Consider the following 23,275-nt stretch of genomic DNA (forward strand, 5'->3'; position numbering starts at 1 on the left):
CGTGTTCTGTGTCAGATAGTTCTTCGGCTAGGATACCTTCCATGTCCAATAGGCTAGGGGGGGACGTGTCACCCGAACTATGGCGACGCTTTTTGCGACGCTTCGGCGATCGCTGTTTGCGTCCCCTGCCCTCTGCTGCCTCACTGTGTTCGTCGATCGTTTGTTGGTCTGTTGCCGGCGCCACTGTCTCGACATCTACTTCCACGCCGCGAGCTACATGTGAGTTTTCGGAAGGTTCCTCCGTCAACTGACGTGACGCGGGTGAAGGGGCATTCTCCGAGTCACCTCCATGCTCCCGTAACTCGGTCTGCTCTTGCATAAACACATCCTTGTCACGCTCCGAACTTGGCAACACCTCCCGGCGGGCCACCGACACGTACGGCATCGGCAGTTGCGTGGGAAGATCTCGCTGTGACGCTTCTCCATGTCGCAGTTGCACGACGCGGCGTTGTGTGCACTCCGAGCGGATATGCCCTTCTCCACCACAGCCTGGACAGGTGCGTGGCTGGCCATCGTAAATCACAATAGCTCGACATCCTCCAATGTATAAATACGAGGTGCGGCTAGAAAAAAACCGCACTGATGCTGGAAAAAACATTTATTTACAATTATTTACAATTTCATGTTATCTCCTTCAATGTACTCTCCTCCTCGGTCTCTACACCGCTCCATACGAATTTTCCACTGTTCATAGCAATGCTGCAGATCATTTTCGGTAAGTCCATACATTACTTCCGTCGCTTTTTCTTTTACTGCTTCAACAGTCTCAAATCTAGTTCCTTTCAAAGCTGACTTGACTTTAGGGAAAAGAAAAAAGTCACAGGGGGCCAAATCAGGTGAGTAGGGTGGATGATCTAAGATGGGAATGTTGTGTTTTGCCAAAAACGTCTTCACTGACAACGCACTGTGAGCTGAGGCATTGTCTTGGTGAAGGATCCATGACTTTTTTCTCCACAAATCGTTCCGTTTTCTCCGTACTCGCTCACGTAGGGTAGCCAGGACGCTAATGTAGTAATGCTGATTCACTGTTTGTCCCTCTGGTACCCAATCAATGTGCGCAATCCCTTTGATGTCAAAAAAAAAACAATCATCATTGCCTTGAATTTCGATTTTGACATTCGTGCTTTTTTTGTCGTGGAGAACCAGGAGTTTTCCAATGCATCGATTGGCGTTTAGTTTCGGGATCGTAAGTAAAAAACCACGATTCATCGCAAGTAATAACATTTTGTAAGAAGGTGGGATCACTTTCAATATTTTCCAGGATGTCAGAACAAATCATTCTTCGGCGTTCCTTCTGTTCAATTGTGAGACACTTTGGAACCATTTTTGAACACACTTTGTTCATGTTGAAACTTTCATGAAGAATCTGCCTAACACTTTCCTTGTCAACTCCTGTTAACTCAGACACTGCTCTGATTGTTAAACGGCGATCTTGTCGAACAAGTTTACCGATTTTTTCAATGTTTGCATCAGTTTTTGCTGACAATGGTCTGCCAGTGCGAGTGTCATCACTGGTGTCTTCGCGGCCATCTTTAAATCGTTTAAACCACTCAAACACTTGTGTTCGCGATAAACAATCATCGCCGTACACTTGTTGTAACATTACAAACGTTTCACTTGCAGATTTTCCTAGTTTGAAACAAAATTTGATGTTAACATGCTGTTCTTTCTGTACACTCAACATTTTCCGACGCACAGACAAAACGTCAACTACTTAAAACAGACGCCACGGGCAGACTGAGTGCAGGAGGCAGATGAAACTCGAGCAGCAGGCGGAGCGAGAGTCACGTGACAGGCCACGCAACTTTCAGCCTTATTGCAATCGTTTTATTGTTTAACCAGTACTAGTCCGGTTTTTTTCTAGCCACACCTCGTAAGAAGGGATATGTTTAGTAAGGACGATCCGCACCTGTCGGACGCCGTTTGGCACAGGATAGGTGCTAAAACTTGCCCAGCGTTCAGGCGTATTACTAAGTACCTTTCCATATGGTTGCAGCGATTCAGTAACTATTGGTTCTGGCACCTCAAACGGCAATTCAAAGATCCGAATGACCCTCACACCCAATCCTGAAGGAGCTACTGTTACATCGCTGATATGGCCATCAGTGTCGAAATTTAAATCCTCTTTGAGCAGCGGAAGGAGTTCTTTCACACGCAGCTTCATCGGTCATCTTTACGTACATTGTACTGCTTATAATGGACAGGTATATTCCAATTATGTCTGCAGTAGGCAAACGAGCTTCTTCTCTCAAAAAACGCTCTATTTCCAAAGCTTTGGGTCTGGCTAATTCGTTGTCGAACGTAAATTGGAGCGTAGTCTTTCGAAAATTGTGTGCCATGGCGATCGAGTCAGACAACAACACGCGCGAGTATCGGCGATGTAAACACTTCCTCGTCCATGCGCGCCCGCGGCCGGGACAGCAGGTCCGTGCCGCGCCACCGCCTAAAGCAGACTTCTCGGCTAAGCGGGGGTGCTACGGTGAGGTTACTACTCGAGTAATGTAAAATGTGAAACACTTTCGTCAAAATAAAGGCACAACTGTCGGGTCAACAAACATCATTGGATCAAGAAGCTGCAAAGAAGTATACAGCCAAGCTGACAGCACTGAAGACGGAGTTTGAAAATCGGTTTTCAGATTTCAAGGTAATGGAACCTGTTCTAGCTTTCATAGTTCAACCTTCCCAAAAAATGGATGTGTAAAATATTTCAGGCAAACTGAGTACTCTTTTCTCTTTCCTTAAAATGGTTAATTTTGGCTGTGGTGTTGTTTTGTGCTTGAAGCTTTGTGAATTTTTATATCAATGGATCTCTAAACGGATTTAACTGCTCGTAGTAAATCTTAATCCCAAAAAGGTTGAGCACCCCTGGGTAATGCAACGTCCTTCAGACACTGCCGACGATCAAAGACATATGAAATTAACGAAATGTATTCGCAAATTACGAATATGGTTGTTCACCAGCCGTACAAACGATTGGTGAGACATGAAAATTTGTGGCACACCGGGATTCGAGTCTCCTGTCTTAGCACGGTCAAGCAAGCTTGATGTGTTTAGCATGGACGCTGGTGACCGACGGCGCCCTGGCCCCCGCTACCGTACGCTATACACAGGTGCGATCTGTCGGCAGTAGAGCCGTGCTTCGCGACACGTTTTGCCTCCCGAGCCAGGCTGCGGCGGACCGACCCGTCCTCCTGCAGCCCGCACTGCGGGTAGTCGACCTCAGCTGTAGAGGCAACGGAGTGCGTGAGCCGCGACGCGTCGCCGTGGCCCGCGGCTCGCCGGGTACCCGGACGAGCCCTGGTGTCAACAAGGCTCGACGCAACCAGGTAAACAGGCAGCGCTGCGAGGGCGGGATTGACTGGCGACACATGTGCGGAACGCGGAATTGCCATCTGAATTGTCTGCACTCCTTTAACGTGAACGTTTGATGTGATAGGAACAGGAAGTCCTCGATCCTTTACAAATAAAAATAACACTTAATGTGAAATGATGGATGTAACACAAATAGTACTTACTGAAACATGGAAGTAACTGAATTCAAAGCAAATGGTTACTAGCCCTAATGCTTTCTTAATGCCTTACATTTCACCTGCACCACAAAGGTGATAAAAATTTTGCACAATGGGTGGTTCTAGTTTGCAATATTAAAGTATTTTACTCTTTTCTGTTACTCTAAAAATTTTCCTTATGGAACTGAGTCGAATAGGATCCAACTGCTTTTCATGTGACATTAATTTAAAATCAGGAACCACAGAAGGTAGAGACTGTTTCAAATTACAGGTTTTTTTCTAAATGAATATACATGTTTTGTGGCTCTGTAGCATTTATTACATTCAACTTACAATTATAAATGCATCAAATGAAAGACCAACCCAAACAATTTTGTTTCTATACCTGTGCGCCAAGGCAAGAGTATGGAACGACCACGATGTACTGTAGAACATGCTGAACGAGTGAGTCTTTCGCGCATAGCCCCAAGAAATCAGTTCGGAAGTGTAATCGTGAATTAGCAGTTCCAGTGACTTCTGTGTGCAGACTTTTAAGGAGACGCTTACAACTATATCCTTATTGTTTACAGGAGCTGTTGCAAGTTCTAAAACCTACAGACTCCAGTTTACACGCCAATTTTGCAAACGAAATGTTGCTGTATGACGACAAAGATGTTCTGGGTAGCGTCGTCTTCAGTGGTGAATCGACATTTCACCTAAGTGGAAATGTGAACACACATTTCTCATTTGGGGGTCAGCAAATCCCAACTACATGTTACGGCCGGTCGGTGTGGCCGAGCGGTGCTTGGCTCTTCAGTATGGAACGACGCAACTGCTACTGTCGCAGGTTCGAATCCTGCCTCGGGCATGGATGTGTGTGATGTCCTTAGGCTAGCTAGGTTTAAGTAGTTCTACTTTCTAGGGGACTGATGACCTCAGATGTTAAGTCCCATAGCGCTCAGAGCCATTTGAACCATTTTAGATGGTACTTTCGCAAGAGAGGCCCCTAAATTGAAGAGTTTTTGTGTCATGTGCAGGTGGAAAGTTAACCGGCGTCTCTTTTTCGGTGAAGGATCTGTAAGTGGTGTTTCTTATCTTGATGCGCGAGAACTATGGGTCTTTCTCAGCTGGAAGAAGCTGAACCACGGAACTTCATTAGTCAGCAAGATGGTGCACCGCCTCACTGACGTAACTCAGTAAGCTATTGGTTAAACGACGTTGTACCCGACCGCTGGATTGGTGCAAGCGGACGAATGTGAAGAGTTTGTTTTTCATGACTTCCACGTTCACACACTCTGTGACGTCATGTCATTTTTACATTTGAGTGTTTAGAAAGAATCATGTGTATGTGGTTCAAATCGCTCTGAGCACAATGGGACTTAGTATCCGAGGTCATCAGTCCATCAGTCCCCTAGAACGTAGAACTACTTAAACCTAACTAAACTAAGTACGTCACACATATCCATGCCCGAGGCAGGATTCTAACCTGCGACCATATCAGTTGCGCGGTTCCGGACTCAAGCGCCTAGAACCGCTCGGCCGCCGCGGACGGCTCACGTGTATGTGCCTACGCTACCAACTGAACTACCCGACTTTAGAAACAGTGTTGTATTCATTTTGAAATACCCTGTACCTTCGCTGTGAACTTTGTTTCTGCATTTATTTTTTACGTACGTATAAGAAGGGCAAACCTTTTCACACAGATATGTGGATGATTCAGGTAATAATTTTGTTATCACTTTATTTGATACCATTGGAAGCCTGCCTAAGCTAAACGAGAAAAGATTTATTTTCCGTAACTTAAACTAACCTCCTCCGAACAGGCCATGAGAGCCCATCAGTACCGACCGGCCGCCGTGTCATCCTCAGCCCACGGGCGTCATTGGATGCGGATATGGAGGGGCATGTGGTCAGCACACCGCACTCCCGGCCGTATGTCAGTTTCCGAGACCGGAGCCGCCATTTCTGAATCAAGTAGCTCCTCAGTTTGCCTCACAAGGGCTGAGTGCACCCCGCTAGGCAACAGCAGTCAGCAGACCGGATGGTCATCCATCCAAGTGCTAGACCAGCCAGACAGCGCTTAACTTTTGTGATCTGACGGGGACCGATGTTACCTCTACGGCAAGGCTGTTGGCGTGTTCGGTAACTTAGTCGGTGGAAGTTTCGAGTAGCTGCTCGTTACAATTCACACATCATGTGAATTCCAAAATTATTGTCTTTTCCTAGCGATTACTAGATAGAGCATGGGCATACTGTTTGAAACTTTTCCAAATCCTTTCAAATGTTCCTTAATTTTATTCTTGACTTTTCGTCCGAAGTAATATGAATTTCTACTAGAAAAATCGTAGATTTGATTGCAATTTAGACAGATTTCCCAAACTACAAGTCTTTTAATGAACGGTTCATATAGCCTTGCACGTTACGCAGGTTTGTGTGTGGTCCGTGAAGTAATAAATTTCGACTGTTAATTTTTTAACAAAATTTCTGTCAAATAAGCTACAGTCGGAAGCCAGACCTTGCCTAGGTAAGGTGTGTCTGATGATAAAAATATAAACATCCTATAGTATGAGAAATATTCTATTACGAGATAACCATCTTACATCCGTGTTAATCAGTAAAAGCTTTTAAATAATTAGATTAGCATTACAAAAATTCGCTGATTAGTAAGACAGTAGGATGACCGTAAATAAAATTAACTGTTTTCACTGCATCGTAAGGTACAGATCTTTATCACATGCTCCTAACAATAAGTGGATTTAATACGAGGGTAATCCCAAATGTAAAGTCTCCTATTTCTTTATAAGTATATAGACCTGTTTATTTCTACAATGGTATAAATCAGTTTACAGCTTGAACATTTAGCTATTTTTCGACATAATCACTATTTCTGTCGATTCATTTTTGTAGACGCTGTGACAATTTTTGTATGCCCATGTCATACCAGCTCGCCGCCATGATGTTCAGAAAGTTATGAACCACATCTTTCACCTCGTCGTCGGAGCTGAATCGCTTTCCGGCCAAATGTTCTTTTAACTTAGGAAACAGATGATAGTCACTGGGCGCCAAGTCAGGACTGTAGGGTAGGTGGGGGATTATGTTCCACTGAAACAGTTTCAGGAGAGCAACGGCTTGCCGAGCGATGTGTGCGTGAGCGTTGTCATGGTGATTGTGTACGCCCTTGCTTAGCATCCTCTTCTCCTGTTCTGAATTGCCCCTTCGAGTTGCCGGCCGAAGTGGCCGTGCGGTTAAAGGCGCGGCAGTCTGGAACCGCAAGACCGCTACGGTCGCAGGTTCGAATCCTGCCTGGGGCATGGATGTTTGTGATGTCCTTAGGTTAGTTAGGTTTAACTAGTTCTAACTTCTAGGGGACTAATGACCTCAGCGGTTGAGTCCCATAGTGCTCAGAGCCATTTGAACCATTTGAACCTTCGAGTTTCTTTCAGCGTTAATTGTGTTTCCTGTGGGCATAAACTCAACGAACAATATCCCTTTCCGTTCCCAGAAACGGTTGTAATGATTTTACTGGCAGACTGTGTTTGTTTGAATTTCCGGGGCTTTGGCGTAGAAGGATTCCTCCACTGGCGTGATTGTTGCTTGGTTTCAGGTGTAAAGTGGTATGCCCAGGTTTCGTCACCCGTGACAATTGAGTCCAGAAAGTGGTCCTGTTCGACTGCAAGGCGGTGAAGAAATGTGCGGGGAGCATCAACTCGTTGCCGGATGTGGTCCTCAGTCATCATGCGTGGCACCCATCTTGCGCACACCTTCCGGTAGTTCAATGTTTCCGTTAAAATTCTGTGAGCGGTGCTTCGGGAAACCTCAGGAACCAACGTGCAGAGATAATCTAGGGTGATCCAACGATATTCGCGTATGCTTTGCTCCACCTTCAACACTGTCTCCTCAGAAACTGGCGGTCCCCCACTCTTTTGTTCGTAGTGAATTTCGGTCCAGCCAGCTGCAAAACCTCTACACTACTTACGAATATTTTTGACATCCATGCACAACCCACCATACACTTCCTTCAATTGGCGATGAATTTCAATCGGCGCAGTGCCCTTTGTGTCCAAAAACCGAACAACCGCGCGCCATTCGCACTTGGCGGTAACTGCCAACGGGACCTCCATTCTCAACGGCTGCCAAACCAAGACTGAGCGCCTCTGCGCGGCGTGCGCATGTTTACACACAGTGCATGAAGCACTCTTCAAGTGCCACACATCTACATCTACAGCCATAATCCGCAAGCCACCTGAAGGTGTGTGGCGGAGGGTACCTTGAGTACCTCTATCGGTTCTCCCTTCTATTCCAGTCTCGTATTGTTCGTGGAAAGAAGGATTGTCGGTATGGCCCTGTGTGGGCTCTATTCTCTCTGATTTTATTCACATGGTCGTTTCGCGAGATATACGTAGGAGGGAGCAATATGCTGCTTGACTCCTCGGTGAAGGTATGATCAAGAAACTTCAACAAAAGCCCGTACCGAGCTACTGAGCGTCTCTCCTGCAGAGTTTTCCACTGGAGTTTATCTATCATCTCCGTAACGCTTTCGCGATTACTAAATGATCCTGTAACGAAGCGCGCTTCTCTCCGTTGGATCTTCTCTATCTCTTCTATCAACCCTATCTGGTACGGATCCCACACTGGTGAGCAGTATTCACGCAGTGGGCGAACAAGCGTACTGTAACCCACTTCCTTTGTTTTCGGATTGCATTTCCTTAGGATTCTTCCAATGAATCTGTCTGGCACCTGCTTTACCGACGTTCAACTTTATATGATGATTCCATTTTAAATCACTCCTAATGCGTACTCCCAGATAATTTATGGAATTCACTGCTTCCAGTTGCTGACCTGCTATATTGTAGAAAAATGATATGGGATCTTTCTTTCTATGTATTCGCAGCACATTACACTTGTCTACATTGAGATTCAATTGCCATTCCCTGCACCATGCGTCAATTCGCTGCAGATCCTCCTGCATTTCAGTACAATTTTCCACTGTTACAACCTCTCGATATACCACAGCATCATCCGCAAAAAACCTCAGTGAACTTCCGATGTCATCCACAAGGTCATTTATGTATATTGTGAATAGCAACGGTCGTAAGACACTCCCTTGGGGTACACCTGAAATCACTCTTACTTCGGAAGACATCTCTCCATTGAGAATGACATTCTGCGTTCTGTTATCTACGAACTCTTCAATCCAACCACACAATTAGTCTGATAGTCCTTATGCTCTTACTTTGTTCATTAAACGACTGTGGGGAACTGTATCAAACGCTTTGCGGAAGTCAAGAATCACGGCATCTACCTGGGAGCCCGTGTCTATGGCCCTCTGAGTCTCGTGGACGAATAGCGCGAGCTGGGTTGCACACGATCGTCTTTTTCGAAATCCATGCTGATTCCTACAGAGTAGATTTCTACTTTCCAGAAAATTCATTATACTCGAACATAATACGTGTTCCAAAATTCTACAACTGATCGACGTTAGAGATATAGGTCTATAGTTCTGCACATCTGTTCGCCGTCCCTTCTTGAAAACTGGGATGACCTGTGCCCTTTTCCAATCCTTTAGAACGCTACGCTCTTCTAGAGACCTAAGGTACACCGCTGTTCTTATAAAAAAATAGGAGACCTTACTTTTGGGATTACCCTTGTATCACAAGCAACAGTGATGTGAGTAACTGCGTTGTTGTTGATGTTACGGCCAGCAGTTATTTTACTATAAGACTGGAGGTGAAGCACTGAGTCGGTAAATACTGTGCGAAGTAAAAAACCGCTTGCAAACGGACCACAGAGATTTCGTTTCGCACCCGCCACAGCGTGATGCCTCGCGGACAGCCGAGCCGCACGGGAGCCTGGGCGGATTCAAGTTCTGGCTGGCCGCAGCACAGGCCGCCCCTGCGGGCCCGGAGCGGCTCGACCGCCTCACCGGGCAACACCGAGTCGAGGCCCACCCGGCAGTCGAGGCTACGGTGCAAGGCGCGCCGTGCTGCCTCGGTGCACACCTCTGGCCAGTAGTGCGTGACGTAATTGAGCTCTCGACATTACACATATGCGTCTGCGCCTCAACGACAATCTACGAGGGCAGTTCAATAAGTAATGCAACACATTTTTTTTCTCGGTCAATTTTGGTTGAAAAAGCCGAAAATTTCTTGTGGAATATTTTCAAACATTCCCGCTTCGTCTCGTATAGTTTCATTGACTTCCGACAGGTGTCCGCGCTGTACGGAGCTGTTAAAATGGCGTCTGCAACGTATGTGCGTTGCAAACAACGGGCAGTGATCGAGTTTCTTTTGGCGGAAAACCAGGGCATCTCAGATATTCATAGGCACTTGCAGGATGTCTACGGTGATCTGGCAGTGGACAAAAGCACGGTGAGTCGTTGGGCAAAGCGTGTGTCATCATCGCCGCAAGGTCAAGCAAGACTGTCTCATCTCCCGCGTACGGGCCGGCCGTGCACAGCTGTGACTCCTGCAATGGCGGAGCGTGCGAACACAGTCGTTCGAGATGATCGACGGATCACCATCAAACAACTCAGTGCTCAACTTGACATCTCTGTTGGTAGTGCTGTCACAATTGTTCACCAGTTGGGATATTCAAAGGATTGTTCCCGCTGGGTCCCTCGTTGTCTAACCGAACACCATAAAGAGCAAAGGAGAACCATCTGTGCGGAATTGCTTACTCGTCATGTGGCTGAGGGTGACAATTTCTTGTCAAAGATTGTTACAGGCGATGAAACATGGGTTCATCACGTCGAACCTAAAACAAAACGGCAATCAATGGAATGGCGCCACACCCACTCCCCTACCAAGAAAAAGTTTACAGCCATACCCTCAGCCGGTAAAGTCATGGTTACAGTCTTCTGGGACGCTGAAGGGGTTATTCTGTTCGATGTCCTTCCCCATGGTCAAACTATCAAATCTGAAGTGTATTGTGCTACTCTTCAGAAATTTAAGAAACGACTTCAGCGTGTTCGTAGGCACAAAAATCTGACCGAACTTCTCCTTCTTCATGACAGCGCAAGACCTCACACAAGTCTTCGCACCCGAGAGGAGCTCACAAAACTTCAGTGGACTGTTCTTCCTCATGCACCCTACAGCCCCGATCTCGCACCGTCGGATTTCCATATGTTTGGCCCAATGAAGGACGCAAACCGTGGGAGGCACTACGCGGATGATGAAGAAGTTATTGATGCAGTACGACGTTGGCTCCGACATCGACCAGTGGAATGGTACCGTGCAGGCATACAGGCCCTCATTTCAAGGTGGCGTAAGGCCGTAGCATTGAATGGAGATTACGTTGAAAAATAGTGTTGTGTCGCTAAAAGATTGGGGAATAACCTGGTGTATTTCAATGCTGAATAAAAAACCCCTGTTTCAGAAAAAAAATGTGTTGCATTACTTATTGAACTGCCCTCGTATTTGCTTCTGTACAGCGAACTACTATCACCCACTCGTATACATCTCTTGCAGCGCCAAGCTTGTCAGTAGTGCACGTACGCATAATTTCGTGAACTGCGGAGCATCTCACGCACAAGATTGTTGTTGAAACACCCCACATCTGCCTGGCTGGACACTATTAGGTCTTCGATTCCGCATTGTTGCAGAATTTTTATTCTGAACTTTAACTTAACAGATTTTCTAAACAAACTACTATTAACAGCTGACACTCCATCTATTTCAAACTCTGAAAGCGATCGTTACGTTGCTAGGGATTCAACAGCTACCCTGCAGAGTTTAGATACAGATTTCTTCGTTTGTATTCCTTAATGCAGTGAACGGTCTCAATTCCAACGTTTCCGACTAATACTCCAATGAAAAATTTACATCCAATACCGATTTCAACTCATCAGCCAGTAATCTACAAACACAAGGATGCTATGTTATTCTACCTCTTATCTCCCGCGAAATGCTGTTGTAAAAAACACTCCACATCCAACTCGGTGTATGCTGCTAGCCCTTCTGTTCCACATTCTTGTATAATTTTGCAGATGAATTACCGTTAAACGATTACTTATTTACAGCAAATGCTAATAACTGTCTGTTCTTAAAGCAATATGTAACCCTTGCTCATGTATTCCCCATGACTTCCTCTTTTTTCCAGTTGCAGTCTATATTCTTCCTTTATGACAGATACCCAAACCATGTACTCGCGCTGTTTTTCGTTTTCTAACTTCAAGACCCTCCATTTTCACCTTTCTTTTTTCTTATACATAAGACATTAACTGTAACTAAGTGCTTGTTACTCCAGCAGAAAAACAGCAAACACTGTTAAACATCACACAGCAGTTGTTCCATAAGTTACTGATACTATAAGGAAGTGATTGGCACAGAGTTCAGCTGTAAATACTATTTATTTGTTTTTGTATGGGGTGAAACACACGATACAGTCTGTTCCTAGCTATTAGCATCTGTTGCTATTGTCGTCTTCAGTGCAGAGACTGGTTTGATGCAGCACTCCACGCTACTCTGTCCTGTGCAAGCCTCTTCATCTCCGAATAACTACTACAAACTACATCCCTCTGAATCTGTATTCATCTCTTGCTCTCCTCCTACGGTTTTTCCCCTCCCTCCCCCTCCACTTCCCTCCAATACTAAATTGGTGATCCCTTAATGGCTCAGACCGTGTCCTATGAACGGATCCCATCTTCTAGTCAAATTGTGTCACAACTTTCTCTTGCCCCCAATTCTGTTCAGTAACTCCTCCATCTAATCTTCAGCACTCTTCTGTAGCACCACATTTCGAAAGCTTCTAGTCTCTTCTTGCCTACACTGTTAATCGTAGATGTTTCAGTTCCACACTCTATACAAATACTTCCAGAAAAGATTTCCTGATACTTAAATCTACACTCGACGTTAGCAAATTTCTACATTTTATATCCTATCTGCTTCGACCATCATCAGTTATTGTGCTCCCCAAATAGCAAACTCATTTACTACTTTCCCTAAGCATCACCCGATTAAATTCGACCATATTCCATTATCCTCGTTTTCCTTTTGTTGATGTTTGTCTTATAACCTCCTTTCAAGACACTGTTCATTCCATTTAGCTGCTTTTTCAGGTCCTCCGCCCTGTCTCTGAGAGAATTACAATGTCGTCGCAAGCCTCAATGATTTTTTTTCTTCTCAATGGTTTTTAATTCTCACTTCAATTTTTTAGTTTTTTTTTTCCTTTACGGCTTGCTTAATATACATATTGAATAATAATTAGAATCCATTTTGTGGTTACTATGGCTGGCAAAATCACCACCTATTGACATATTCATCGTTTTTCTTTGCAAGTGTCAAAAGTAAGGACAAAATCTAGTAAGAGGATTGCAAGGAATAGGTGCGTATCTCTAGAGACCTAACTGTCTTTCTCGAAAAGTTACAGGTACCCAAAGTTGTCAATTTTTTGATCAGAGTTAACGCATTAGCCATTAATAGCTTAAAATTTGATCACATGACCAAAACGTCGCTTTTCAGTGTATTATCTTAGTGGTCTTACACTAACATCAAATAAAATTGTAATGTGTAAATGTGCTACAGTTCCACCACGCTATACTAACGTCAATATGCAGTCATACAAATACCCGCAGTTACCTGTCTTTTTCGATCCACTCTGTAATTATTTATCACCTGCCTAACACGGTTTCGATATTTGTGATGTGTTGTGCTTTGTTTCTTCGTCAGCTTGGGATACTTACCAGACTGTATTAACAGGTGTGAGGTAGCCGGCCGAAGTGGCCGCGCGGTTCTGGCGCTGCAGTCTGGAACCGCGAGACCGCTACGGTCGCAGGTTCGAATCCTGCCTCGGGCATGGATGTGTGTGATGTCCTTAGGTTAGTTAGGTTTAACTAGTTCTAAGTTCTAGGGGACTAATGACCTCAGCAGTTGAGTCCCATAGTGCTCAGAGCCATTTGAACCATTTGAACAGGTGTGAGGTATAATTATCACGAGAAAGAATATTCTGTAACCTTATTCTACTGTGAGGATGCTAAACCAGTCCAGTGTTTACATACACATATGTTTGAACAACAGTCAGATTGATACGCTAGATAATTCTGCATACATGTCGCAAATTATTCGTAGTTTTATTTGATTGTGGTGCAGTCCCATTACAAAAACATGATACCAAGCATTATTCTGCACTTGGCGTGTGCCTCAAAGGGCTTCCAATTAAAGCAATAGGTTTAGTTCTCGCATATATGTCCTTGTATCTGTAGTTTATGTAATTTACGTATCGCTAAACTGGAACGAAAATTCATTGTGTCAAGCTGCTTGCCGGGCGCATGTAGTATCTGACACTAAACGTCAAGCCTACTGACGTCTCTGTCAGTGTGCAATGCTGCTGGCTGCTCGAGACACAGGCAAAGGACGCAGCACCTCGCAAAATACTGCTCTGCCACAAATTAGTACAGGCGTGGATTTGGGAAATTCTTGTAAGTTTCGCGCAGCTGTGGCTGGAAGGCAGTAGTTAAGGGACAGATTGGCACATCTGATGGCAGGCAAGGGCAGTGTTGATAGTTTGCAAACGATTCTGTGAGGTAGGTTTACGACACCGATCGCAGGCTAGAAGGCACGGGCCAGTGTGCACTGTACACAAATGTGAAATAGTTGGGACAGCACAGGGCACCGATGTGCCATGTAAAACCCATATATTGCAGTTCAAACAGCGCCTAAGGGACCTGTGAGAACAGGCTGAAGCGGGCTGAGAAAAGCTGACATAATTATCAGAGAGCACTTCACTTGGCCCCTCCAGAGGAACTACGCCAGAGGTGTAGGGGAAAGATGTGTAAATAAGTGCTCCAGCAGGCTTAAGCACACCATGTCACAATTCTGTCTGCATCTAGAACCAGAGAGAATGACGATTGGTTAAGTTGCAGGCCAGCTACGATGACCTTTTGGTGCTGGATATAGGCAGCCATCCGGCTCGCTGAAGCTACTGCAAGTCTCTAAAGCACGGATGCATCATCACTATGGCGGGGCATGTCTCAATTTGGAATTACACTGATTTGAGGAGGGAGATAGAGCTTCTAGCCTCCACTCTCTGGGTGGCATCATCTGGCGGACGGCAAGCTGCCGTCTAGGGGGCGGGCCAGGATTCAAGCTCGCTGCCTCCTGGGTGCAGACCTGTATGCGGGATATGAACGACGTGCCACACGCTGATGACCAGAGCTGCTGAGGCTCACCACAATAACGGCGGTCTTCTGTTTCCCTTCGGCGCTCTACATGGTGTCCACGAGCCACGCTTGAGTGAGCAGTCAGCCGAATTCCGGGCTACTGGGTGCAGCTAAAGGCCGGTTCCCACTAGGGTTGCCGCACGGCAAAAGGGCGCGGCAGGCCCTTGGTTACAATGAAAACGTGGTCAGCGGCGCGGCATAGCCAGCTCTGCATCGCTGTTTCACCATATCGAACCACTGCCGCTGCCGCCACACGAACCTGTCTGAACATTGTGCAGCATCCATTCTATTGACCAAAGGGAGCCGTAGAAGTATAACCAGTCGCGATTCCGATTGTATTGAACCAGAGTTTGGGACCCTTATTTAATAGAGTTATTATACCAAGCAAGCAGGAGGGTCGAATACCCGTGGCATACTGATGTAGCATGTGAGTCAGTAGAGCGAGAGTTAGTTCCGGTGGAAAGAACGTTGACATTGTCATACCAACTATCGCAGCGACGCTTACTGTGTATAGTCCTTGTTTACATGTGCAAGAAACCAGCCATACTTCAAAGGCCGTTGGCCTGGATTCCCTGAGCCTAGGAGGCAATAGAGTGAACTGTAACCATGAGTTAGGTTGAGCAGAAAACTAACGGACCTAGAATGAGTAGTGCTCGAGGGAACGTGTTTTGAGAAAGTACAAAAACACATTATTTATATTGTAACATCGTTCTACACAAGCATAAGCAGCAGGAGATACAGAAGATTCAGAAAAATATTTGATACAGCAGGAACTAAGAGGGAAAAACGACGGAAAACTTTCCACACAAGCGAAAGCCAAAGTTTTTGTTATACATGCTGCAAGGCATAGCAAAGCTCAAGTAAGCTCATCAGAGGAGCGTAAAAATATCTAGCCACCATAATACTATTCAATAATTACGGATTTTCGTAAATATTTTTCTCTTAGGTCTCAAAATACTGTCGTTTTACATGTCCTCTGTCTAATCTGTAGTTGCCTGTTTTCGTATTTTTAGTATAGTGTATGTTTTTATTCGTTCCTGTGTTTAATGATAATTGCTATCTGAATGTTGTATTTACCATGTATCACCAGTTTGCTACATGACACTGTGAACTGTGCGAATCGGAGTGCACGTCCTGTCTTGATACAGATAGTAGATGGCCTGCAAATTGTTGAAGTCTTACAACCAATGCTTTTCATTTACTGTTAAGCCTCAAAGCGATTATATTGTGCAACATTATCCTTATTGTGTGGTACACACTTCAGGAAAGGAAATAATTTGTTGTCATGAAATAAATGTTTTTCTTAAACTGACAGTTTCCATCCCCATCTCCTCGCCCTGTACCCTTCCACTTTCTTTGAAAAGGGAAGCTGAAAGAAGTAGTTCTGTAAATAATATCGCTACGAAAAGAGATTATGCATCATTTGGCGACGACTATTTTACAGTTCATTTGAGAGAACTAATTACAATTTCTTAAAGGTTTCAGGAAATATCTGAGGTGAAGTACTTAGGTGAGTCACTCCATGTATTAATTTGTGCAGGTTTCTGCTGCTCTGGTGAAATTTTTGTAGGTTCAAGAGATAATAACCAGTGTAGAACCTTCAAACTTTTTAAGACGTGTATCTTTTAGAGAACGTAAGCAATACAAGACAACATGATTTATTCACATTGTCTGACATGAGTCAGCAGTAGAAGTATTCTCATATTAAGTCTAATAATTTGAAAATTCGCAGAATAATTACAATAAAATTAAAAATGACAACACAAAAATTTATTGCTAGATATATTTATAAATACGATTTTCTTTGATCGTATTAAGAATATAGCTGTTGAGTCTTTTTAATTTTTAAATATAAATGTAACACAGATCACTGCATTACCACTGAAATTGGACAAGTAGGGAGGAACGACAGAAATACGAAGCGAAAGGTTAGAGGTTCTCTAGGATCGAGTGTGTGGGTTGTTATGTAGATATAGAGGCAGAAGTAGGCAGGATGCTAGGAGACAGAAACAGTCGACGATTTGGGTGTTGATCAAGTCATCGTATGAAGAGGGAAGGAATATGAAGAGGGGAGGAATAGGGAGAGAGGGAGAGATAAGAAAACGTCCCTAACGCCAACATCTACAGCTCTAATCAAGTAGAGTCTCAGAGATAAAAAAGCTAGTACGATCACGACTACTACCATACCTCCTAACTGCAGCACCCGAAGGAGTGATCCGAATAAATGCAAATTCATAATATGTGTACGATATCGTACAAGCAGCAAGTTACTGAGAATGAAGACATATGGTGTGGGGCTAGGTCAAGCAGCGCCCTTTCATGTGTGACCCAAAAGACTGCTGTCGCGTGAAATCCATTTTCGTTGTTAGTGACGTCCCACTACTGCTTTGGTCCTTTGTAGTCCACCAACAAGATGAGATTTGTTACTCAGTCTCCAAATCCATGTAAATGTTGGTAATGTTTCTACATAATTGAAATCTATATACGGGCTCGCAGCTTCATCCACAAGATATCCTAGTTGTTGGTCCACTGCAACAAATACAGAACACGTACGGAACGCATGTTTCTCATTCAAAAATTTTACACCTGTCCTTTTCAGTCACATCCTTTCTTTTCCATCCCTTAAGCATATCTGGCCACTAAAATTACTGCCCCAGGAAGGATCGTAAATAATCAGTTTTCACTTACTGTGCGGATAGTAAGGAAGAAACATTACTAAATTTCTAGGTGCCGTGGGAATATACAGGGTGCGAAAGTTAGTACACCACCTGTGCTAGAAACGAGGATATGGTGACGCTGGTCGCGTTGAACAGCTAAGATCCTGCAGGGCACTGAAAATGGCTCTCTAGAAACCATCGACTTCCTGTTAGCGAGGTAGCTGTGCGACTGCCACTATAAAGAGCAGAAACGTCCAAGTATTGGTAGTCTCAATCCTGCTGCTGTCGAATTCCCACATGTTCTGGTACATGTTTCACCAATGAGTGGAATAACACCATCTTCTCACAAACAACCAACATTCAAACGCCATTTCTGAATGAGAAACCTGCTGTACAGGTTTTCCTCATATGCAGAACCTAGATGATGCTCATACCTACTTCAAGCGCCTACATTGAAAGGGTTATCATTGTCACATTCAAGTACATAGTACATTTCATGTTAGTTTTGACGTTTGTTCACACCACCTTCACAGTGTCGCTGATTCAGTAACCAGTTCTGTGCCTTGTCTATGCATTCAAAATATCCTGGCGCCCATTACAAGGTCTTCTATCACGCACTGTCCCTCATTGCACATGCCCATATGCCAGTACACCATCTACATACGCCTCTTCCTTCTACCGCCACTCACTCCTCAAATCACCACGGCCGGCCGGCGTGGCCGAGCGGTGCTAGGCGCTCCAGTCTGGAACAGCGCGACCGCTACGGTCGCAGGTTCGAATCCTGCCTCGGGCATGGATGTGTGTGATATCCTTAGGTTAGTTAGGTTTAAGTGGTTCTAAGTTCTAGGGGACTGATGACCTCAGATGTTAAGTCCCATAGTGCTCAAAGCCAATTGAACCATTTTGAAATCACCACGTCACTCTCCTACGCTCAACTGTTTTCTCATGGAGAACAAAAAATTTAATGTAATCCAGCTACGCGCTTCGTTTTTACTCCCTCAGTATTTATTTTTAATGCAGCACAGAGTCCCTTTTAATATCAGCGACGCGTAATAGTCTTTTTATAGTTGAAGTAGAAGAAAATTTTCCACAGTTTGTTTTGACTTTATTCTCGTACATTTTTATAAATATTTTAGGCTCAAAAGCGACAATGTACAGCTTCAATGCATGAGGGAATAAACTGACGAGAATGAGAAAAAGTCCTGCCGGTCCCCCTAACATAGTGGTCTAATTCAGGACGAAAACTTCAGCTGAGCAGAAAACACTGTATCTGTTTTGCGTCACTTCATATTTTGCAGTATATAGAAAGCTTTTCTCCAGAGACATTAAAATACTATCACGACGACATGTAAACAGAAGCAATTCCCGGGGTTTCGACCGCTCCCACGTTTCAAATAAGAGGCATGCCGCTGAATGATCAGGACCAAATTTACGCGAAGGCCAGGTAGAAAGTTGTACCTACAATATTCATTAGTTTTTCCTAGAAGTTCTGAGATCAATAATAAATCTAGAAATCCTACAAAAACAGTCCACAGATTTGCTGCAAAAATGTCCAAAATTATGAACCACTCAAAAGTTGGAATCGGTAACTAGAATTGACCTCCTATATAGGTCACTTCCAGTTACCGATTCCAGCCACTCAATGTTTCAATAATTAGATCGCTTTTTCAGCACTCGTGTGCACTAAAATGTAGGCTAATATGATTTCTGCATTTGTAATTGCTCTCTAAACTACTGAAATGAAGTTACTAATGTTGGAATCGGTAACTAGAATTGGTTTGTTATATGGCACAGAAGTTTCAGAGAGCAATTACAAATGTAGAAATGGTATTACGTTTCAATGCATACAACTGCAAAAATAATTTACATATGAATCATGGAGCTGTTGGAATCTGTAACAGAAATTTACCTACATATGTTAATTCTAGTTATCGATTCCAATACTCATTATTTTTTTGTAGATATTCGTTTATCATGTACCGACTTTTCTTTTAGAATTTAGTGGTCGGTTTCTCCACATTTTATGCTACTGTTTCGCTTTTATTGTCATTAATTTAATCTTCCCGTTTTCCTGATACATTTTAGTTTCTCCCCGCCCAAAACTACCACTTTCGTGCGCTTCTCCCGTTAGATTCCATAACTGATATAAAATTAACGCTATTTCATTACAGTATAACTTCACCATGCGCTTTACTGTAATGCAATTTAAAGGTTCTCTATGCTTTTCTAGGCGCATAAATTGCGAGAATACTTCTTACCAGACATGAAAATTTATTTTTAATTCATGTTCTTAATTAATTTCATTTTTTAAAGTGCGTTTCGATATAATTCATAGCTAAGTAAATAACTGCGTGAATGTGATTGTACTTATATCGTATGCTACATTCGTTTGTTTACGAGCACGATCCGTTGCTTTCGTGGATTACCTACACGGAGCGACTTTATCTTAGGTACGATGTCATTTCTCAAAGCCAATGAATGGAATCGGACACTAGAATTTATCCAAAGTGTCTTCCCTTAAATAAATGTGAAATGGGAGGGGGATGTGTCTTGGGGTAGTATCATGCTGAGGATTAAGAGGATGATCTTTCCCATCATATTTAATATAACAACAAAATTAATCTAAAACTGACGAGCAATATTTATTTGCCACAAAACCCAACTTAACATAAAAACTGATGGATAATTAAGCTCAAGGGAACACCAAAATACATCACAATACATGGGTGTGTGTGATGTCCTCAGGTTAGTTAGGTTTAAGCAGTTCTAAGTTCTAGGGGACTGATGACCTCAGAAGATAAGTCCCATAGTGCTCAGAGCCATTTTTGAACATCACAGTAAGTTAGAAAACATTAAGTGACTATTCTTTGAATATTTCAGGGCATTCATTTTTTTTTAATTTGTAAAAATATGAAAACTTTTTACTCGATTAACTTTAGAAAATTGTCCTCAGCGGCACCCAATATGTTTCACAATTACACTCCTGGAAATGGAAAAAAGAACACATTGACACCGGTGTGTCAGACCCACCATACTTGCTCCGGACACTGCCAGAGGGCTGTACAAGCAATGATCACACGCACGGCACAGCGGACACACCAGGAACCGCGGTGTTGGCCGTCGAATGGCGCTAGCTGCGCAGCATTTGTGCACCGCTGCCGTCAGTGTCAGCCAGTTTGCCGTGGCATACGGAGCTCTATCGCAGTCTTTAACACTGGTAGCATGCCGCGACAGCGTGGACGTGAACCGTATGTGCAGTTGACGGACTTTGAGCGAGGGCGTATAGTGGGCATGCGGGAGGCCGGGTGGACGTACCGCCGAATTGCTCAACACGTGGGGCGTGAGGTCTCCACAGTACATCGATGTTGTCGCCAGTGGTCGGCGGAAGGTGCACGTGCCCGTCGACCTGGGACCGGACCGCAGCGACGCACGGATGCACGCCAAGACCGTAGGATCCTATGCAGTGCCGTAGGGGACCGCACCGCCACTTCCCAGCAAATTAGGGACACTGTTGCTCCTGGGGTATCGGCGAGGACCATTCGCAACCGTCTCCATGAAGCTGGGCTACGGTCCCGCACACCGTTAGGCCGTCTTCCGCTCACGCCCCAACATCGTGCAGCCCGCCTCCAGTGGTGTCGCGACAGGCGTGAATGGAGGGACGAATGGAGACGTGTCGTCTTCAGCGATGAGAGTCGCTTCTGCCTTGGTGCCAATGATGGTCGTATGCGTGTTTGGCGCCGTGCAGGTGAGCGCCACAATCAGGACTGCATACGACCGAGGCACACAGGGCCAACACTCGGCATCATGGTGTGGGGAGCGATCTCCTACACTGCCCGTACACCACTGGTGATCGTCGAGGGGACACTGAATAGTGCACGGTACATCCAAACCGTCATCGAACCCATCGTTCTACCATTCCTAGACCGGCAAGGGAACTTGCTGATCCAACAGGACAATGCACGTCCGCATGTATCCCGTGCCACCCAACGTGCTCTAGAAGGTGTAAGTCAACTACCCTGGCCAGCAAGATCTCCGGATCTGTCCCCCATTGAGCATGTTTGGGACTGGATGAAGCGTCGTCTCACGCGGTCTGCACGTCCAGCTCGAACGCTGGTCCAACTGAGGCGCCAGGTGGAAATGGCATGGCAAGCCGTTCCACAGGACTACATCCAGCATCTCTACGATCGTCTCCATGGGAGAATAGCAGCCTGCATTGCTGCGAAAGGTGGATATACACTGTACTAGTGCCGACATTGTGCATGCTCTGTTGCCTATGTCTATGTGCCTGTGGTTCTGTCAGTGTGATCATGTGATGTATCTGACCCCAGGAATGTCTCAATAAAGTTTCCCCTTCCTGGGACAATGAATTCACGGTGTTCTTATTTCAATTTCCAGGAGTGTATTTTGGCTAAATGAAAATCGATATTTCAATAACCACAATGCGAATAACTCTAAACATTTAGAGATACCTTTCAAGATACTAAATATGTGACTTCTACGTTGCCTTTAAAATAAGGAAGGGAGCATTGGCAAATCAACGAGCACTATCATTCCAAAGAGCAAAAAACGACAAATTGAAGAAATTGAAGGGCCTGAAACACAATTAGCAACGCCCGATAACAGGCTTCAGCTCGATCCACGACCCAATCGGTTGCTCCATTCGATACATATTCTAAAACACACGCATAGAATACACGCTAGATTTACAAAACAAATAAATGGTGTCGTCAGTTTCCATCGGAGAGCAAGCATAGGAGCCAACAATGAAAGCACATGTATTCGCCTCTACCGAAACAGGTCAAAGCCTTGCACACCAGTTCCGCGAAAGTCTTGATGGCCTTTTCCTTTGACTGCAAGGGGACTGCTCATTGACTATCTTAAATACCGACTCCATTAACACAAAGCGGTACGTGTACTGTTTTTCAAACGCAGAAGCGCGCCACCAAGCCCAAACCCCCAGGAATGTTGACGGACGGCATCAGTGTGTTACAAGATCATGCCCGCCTACATATCGCCAATGTCGATCCCTTGCACGTTCTCCTTTAGTTCCGATCTCTCCCCATGCGTTTTTCGTATTCAGGATGAACAGTAATAAAACCCACAAACTGCAGGGACGGGCTCCTCACTGGAAATAAAGGAAAAAGGTCCCATGAACACGTGTCCAGAAATGCATCGTTGCCAAAGTAGATGGCGCTGACGAATTAAAGTCCCTCTGACCGCTGCTGATAATCCTTGCACTGGTTGCAGATGATACCGGTAATAGCGGTCGTCATACAGGATACACATAATCGTACTTTGGCCTACACCATATTGGCAGGCCCCTTGCCTGGAGCTTGTACTAGGGTTCATCCGCTCACAAACACCATCTCGACTTGTTCCCGACATGAATAGCGGACTATTCTACTGCTTACAGTACGCTGCGTCGATCACACAGTCTGCTGCACAAAAGGAACACACAGCATGTGGTCAGAGGAATTGTCATTCCTCAGGATCATCTTCCGTGACAACAATTAATTTCCAGACACAAGTTCATAGAACTTTTTTCCTCCATTTTCAACCATATTTCGTCTCTGCAGTTTGCCGGTTTTATTAATGGTCACTCTGTATATTTGGAGCCCTGAAGAAAGGGATTCGTTGCCGTCGACTTGCTTCGGACGTAGAGGTATACGCCTAGGGGCACTCATGTTTCCTTAGGCAGCAGCAAACATTTTTTCATAAAGGCATTGGCAGTCTTCTCTCACAGTGGGATAAATGTATTAATAGTTGTGGCGATAACGTTTGAAGTAATAAACAGCTTACTTTTTTCCCATCTGTATAGTTTTTATTTGACAGTCTCTTGTAGTATCAACATTAACGTTAATTTGGGAAAGTAAGTTTTGGATATGCGTGTTTGGAGCACAGAATTGTATGGAAGCGAGAGAAAACCGGAAAATAAGAGAATCGAAGTGTTTCAGTGAGGTACAATAGAAGTATGA

This window comes from Schistocerca serialis, chromosome 5, assembly GCF_023864345.2.
Source record: "Schistocerca serialis cubense isolate TAMUIC-IGC-003099 chromosome 5, iqSchSeri2.2, whole genome shotgun sequence".
NCBI classification, from domain to species: Eukaryota; Metazoa; Arthropoda; class Insecta; order Orthoptera; family Acrididae; genus Schistocerca; species Schistocerca serialis.